General features: G+C 45.9%; 1 pseudogene; it reads left to right on the forward strand.

Moving 5' to 3' along the window:
* Window positions 1-3,297: 3,297 nt before the first annotated feature.
* LOC112086235 lies at window positions 3,298-4,450 on the forward strand (annotated as a pseudogene).
* The last annotated feature ends 970 nt before the right edge of the window (window positions 4,451-5,420 follow it).

Consider the following 5,420-nt stretch of genomic DNA (forward strand, 5'->3'; position numbering starts at 1 on the left):
TGATGATAAGAATGATGAATAAGATGGAAAGAAACTTCAAAATCGATATTAAGCTCTCTAAAACAAAGTGTATTAAGTAGGTTTTCACAAAAGGGGAAAGAAAACTCAAAGTAGATTAAAGGTTCTCTACAAATTAGGTCTAAAAACCTTATATAGATGACTTGGGCGAACCGGGTAAACCCAGAACAAACCGGGTACTGACCCGGCCTTGATGGGCAAAGATGGGTTTGCCACGCTCTGGTGTGTTCTTGGTGTGACCGTGGCAACCTGACCGTGTCAAAGCCTTCACTTGTGTTCTTGGTTCCTTTTGATGCCATGGTCTGATCAAGCTTCGTCTGAAACCCGTGGCAAGTCACCGTGTCAAACGCCGAAGATGTGTAAAAGTTGCCACGGTCAAGTCCCCAGACCGTGGCATTCAGACCGTGCCAAAACCCGCATGCATGTGAAATCCTTCCCAGCCAAGTATTTGTTTGCCACGGTCAAGTCTCAGACCGTGGCATTGAAACCGTGTCAAAACTCGAAGCTGTGTAAAAGTTGTCTCCAGCCAATTGTTCATTTGCCACGGTCAAGTCCCAGACCGTGGCATTCAGCTCGTGCCAATCGCCGAAGGTTGCAAGAAGTTGCCACGGTCAAGCCTCAGACTGTGGCATTTGGGCCGTGTCAATCGCCGAATGGTTGCAAGAAGTTCCTCTCAGCCAAGTGTGTGTTTGCCACGGTCAAGTGTAGACCGTGGCATGAAGATCGCGTCATTCACCGAGGGTGTGAAAAAGTTGCCACGGCCAAGTGTGGGCCGTGGCATTCCATCGCGGCATGTTTAACTTAGTCATTCTGGGCTGTCTGGACCATCTCACATTCTGGAGAGTGTAACTTCCTGGAGACTTGTCCGAATTGAGTGATTTCGGTTGCAGAAGACAGAGGACTCATTTGACGCCAACTTGTATGAAGGAAGCTTCGGTGCTTGGGAAGTTTAAAGCTTCCTGGAGGGGTCATCTTTGCAGTGCATTTACACGATCCGAGAAGGCCGTCTATACATACGTCCAGTCCGGAGACCGTATCTTTATGCCCAAAGCTCCGAATTGACTGGTCTCGGATGTTCTGGAAAGAGGACTCAAGTGTTTCTGATTCTCATGAAGGTCCCGGAAACTGAATCGGCCTGGAAGTACTCCGTCCTTCGCATTTTTCAGAACTCGTCGGTTCGGTCCAAAACAACAGCGATACAGGGGTTCCTTCCGACGAGCTTAACTTCCTTCTCAGGCGTCCGAATTCCGTGACTCCACTTGCTATGAAACCGTGATCAAGTCCTCTCCAACTTCTATGAAGCACCCGGCATCCGAATCGGACCGGAAGGTTCCCCGGACAGGCGATTTCTGAGACATGTTTGCAACCAGAGATTTTGGCCGATACACTTTGCTCGCGGTACATGAAAATGGCCGGTAAACTCTTCCCGCGGTACATAAAAATGGCCGAGAAAACCTTCCTGGTCAGCGAGAATGCATCTTCCTGATAAACACTCAAAACATGCAAAGACTCATTGGGACCTAATGCATCTCCTAAGTTCTAAAACAAACCCTAAGGACCTAAAATGCATGAAATAAAACATGATTTGGAATGATTTATGCAACCTAAATGATGCAAATTATGAACATATCAGTCTGGAATACCCACTGTAGGAGATCCCTCAACCATCGAGATCGTTAGGTCATGTTTCGAGAGACCCAAATTCTTCTGAACAACAGCTGAAAAGAGAGGTTTTGATGGTTTCTGAGAATCCACTTCCGCCGCCAGCACATCCGCACTGGAAGCAGAGGTGTCCGAAACCTGAAGGGTAGGCGGAGGACCCGTCGAATCCGCCGGAGCCGCCATCCTTGCGGCCGTAGAAATTTTGGAAAACAGAAACCCTAGTCGCCTTTCGAATCACCACGCCACGTCAGCAGAGCGCTATTTTTTTCCCTTTCCTCGTTTTAGCAGAAGTTCCATAAACCTTTGCAAGTTGAGAAGATTGGCATGCTTAATGGTGAGAAATGGAGAAGGAAAAGATGCATGATGATGGATTTGCAGCTTTAAACACAGAAATCTCTAATTCTCTCCTTATTAAAACTTAAAAAGGGAGATATTACTCTTCTTCAAGGAGTCTTGTACAAAAGAGGCAAAGAAAACAAAAGGAATAAAGCTTGGTCCTTGGGGTAAAACCCTAAAAAAGTATTTATAGTCCTCCCCTAGGTCTCTGGTCAACCCGGGACAAACCGGGTGTTGACCAAGAGAAAAAACACTTAAAAACGCCAACACATCTACACCGAGGTTCACTTTGCCGATGTTGTACTCGATGTGGATGTGTTGTAAAGCCTGTAAAGTCGATGTCATGGCCGGTGTTGAAAGTATGGGTTCGACGATGGAGCTGGCACCGGCTTGCTTCTGGCCGATGTCTTGGTCGATGGTGTGAAAAGGTTGGTTCGCTGGGTTAAGCACCGAGGTTCAAAGCGCCGGTGTGGAGGCTGGTGTGGATGAACTGGTTAAAACGGAGCAAACTACACAGAGGTGCTCTTGTCTGATGTTTTTGTCGGTGCTGGAGTTTTAGCTGGAACGGGTGGAAATGCACCGGGCAGCTTTTGGTCGATGTTATGCCCGGTTCTGGAGTTTTAGCTGGAACGGGTGGAAATGCACCGGGAAGCTTTTCCTCCATTTTGTGCCTGGTGTTGCTGAAGTGTTGAACGAGTGGAAAATACATCGAGGTACCTTTGGTCGGTGTGGGAGTCGGTGTTGATCCTTAAGCACAGAACTCTCACGGTAAGTTTCAACACCGAGCACAGTCTTCCCAGTGTCAAGGAACTCACCAAACATAAACCGTGACAACTTCCTGACCACTGTTCAGAATCCAGATTTTCCAGCTCCAGTAGACAGATAACTTACTTAGCCCCAACTTTCGTGAAGAAACCATCAGCGCTTGGGAAGTGGAAGGCTCCCAGGAGAACTCATCTCTGCAGTGCATTGAAACGATCAAAGAAAATCTCTTGGACCAGTGTTTACTCCGGAGACGGTATCTTTCAGCAAACAACTCCAAACTGGATGATATCAGCTGTTCTGGAAATAGCACTCAAAGATCTCGAATCTTGATGCAGACCCTGGCAACTGAATCAGAATGGAAAGGCATCGTCCCACACAATCTTTGTAACTCATCGGACCGGTCTTGAAACTGTAGCGAGACAGGTGTGCCTTCCGGTGAGCTTAACTCTCTGCTCACGACTCCAAATCCAATGATTCCACCTGTTTGGATCCCTGACCTAATCATCTTCAACTTTTATGAAGACCCTGCGGTTTGTCATCATGGATTGACCGGCAGTTCCAAGAAGACAAAATTTGCGGTCCATAATCGCAAATCTACCACGGCTATGGGGCAATGAAGGCTTAATTCACGGGAGAATTGTTGCCGGATGATGTTTCCAATTTGTCTTCCCCACCGAAGAATCCATGGAGAATGTGCTTCGTTGTGGGCCTTGGGCATTTGCGGAGAGAATGCTTGTTCTGCAGAGATGGACTCCACTATTTGATATGGAAATCATGAATTTCATTCCGTTTTGGATCCAAATCCGCAGAATCCCGTGGCAATTCATGAATCAGGAGGTGATGGCACACATTGGCAGAGCATTGGGCATGCTTATGGATATCAATTATCATCTTGAAGCGGTGGCTCGTGCTGAGTATGTTCGAGTACGCATCAACTGGGACATCAGATATCCACTTCGCTTCCAAAGGAACTTTCAATTTTCACCGGGTGAAAATACTCTCCTCCGGTTTCGTTTCGAAACGCTTCGCGGCTTTTGTGAAGTCTGCGGAATGATCACAACATGACTCTGGTAGCTGTCTGGTCCAAAACAGCGGAGACGATGAGCACTCCGATTGAGATGATGATAATGACGAAGGCTTTCATCCAAATGCGAGGCAAAACAACATCCAAATCCGAGAGAAAGATGATGATGAAGCAGAGGAGATTCAACGCCAAGTTGCTGCAAATAACCAGAACCAGAATGGCAATGAAGACAATGAGGCACAAATCGAAAACAGAGAAGCAGAGGTGGAACATGAACAAGTCCCTGAAGACCGAGATACTGAAAGCGAAGCAAGCGAGGAGGAGGAAGACATTGAAATTCCCTATTGTGGTAATTTATGGGAAGAATTCGACAACCAAAAAGCGGATGCTGGTGAGTATAAAATTAACATGCTCTATAATCCAGTCCCAATATTTCCAAACAACACCAGAGATCTGCAACCAGGAGAACTAGCCATAGCAGACCAAGAACTCTTGAGAGACTATGCAGTTTTAGGAGCAACAACATATATGGTGAGTTACAAACCGATGCACAATGATGGTTCAGGATCTCGCAAGCGCAAACTGTCGGCTTCCGATTATGAAGGTAAACCAGTTAACAAATGCCACATTCGAGAGAAGGGTTAATCCAGCGGAAACTCTGACAATGCTTCCACGACTACGACCGAGGGAGGCGCGGTGGGCCCTGAACCACCTCTTCCACCATGAGGACAACCTGCTGGAACTGCAGAGGAATTGGCAGTGACCTCGCAGTTCGACGCCTAAAGGAGATAAACCTGAAATATCTCCTGGACATCATCTGCTTATCAGAAACTATGCAGAATGACAACTACATTAGAGACTTAGGTTGTCAGTTAGACTTTTCTAATCATGTTTCAGTACCACCTCTGGGTCGTAGTGGTGGCTTAGTTCTATTTTGGAAGCAGCATGTAGATCTAGTAGTTTTATTTAAATCCCCTAATATTGTAGATTGTGAAATATCATTTAATGGAAACAACTTATTCTATTCGTGTATCTATGGAACCCCAATCCAAAACTAAGAAATCATTTATGGGAACGCCTGGAAATAATAAACATTAATAGAAGAGGCCAAGCTTGGTTCCTTTTAGGGGATTTTAATGAAATACTAGATAGTTCTGAAAAATGTGGTGGAAGAACAAGGCCAGAGGCTTCTTTTAGAGATTTCAGAAGAATGGTTCGTAGTTGCGAGTTAACTGACCTGAAATTATCTGGTGATCGGTTTAGTTGGGCTGGCGAACGTGGAAAACATCATGTTTCCTGTTGTTTGGACGGGACTATGGAAAACAAGGAATGTCATTCACAGTTTTCAAACTCGGAGACAATGTTTTTGGAGTTTGCAGAATCCGATCACAGACCTTTGGTCAGTTTTATCTCTGATATACCAGAGGACAGAAGAGGCTCTTTCAGATATGACAGTCGGTTCACCTTCAAAGACGGCTTCATGGACATGGCTCTTCAAGGATGGAAAGCTGGTAATGGTCTACATCGACTACAAACTCCTCTGTCACGGTGCATTTCAAATTGCAGAAAGAAAATCTCACAATAAAAGCGTCAACATAGAGTGAATGCAGAGGAA

The sequence above is a fragment of the Eutrema salsugineum genome, unplaced genomic scaffold (genome assembly GCF_000478725.1).
Source record: "Eutrema salsugineum unplaced genomic scaffold, Eutsalg1_0 scaffold_21, whole genome shotgun sequence".
Taxonomy (NCBI): Eukaryota; Viridiplantae; Streptophyta; class Magnoliopsida; order Brassicales; family Brassicaceae; genus Eutrema; species Eutrema salsugineum.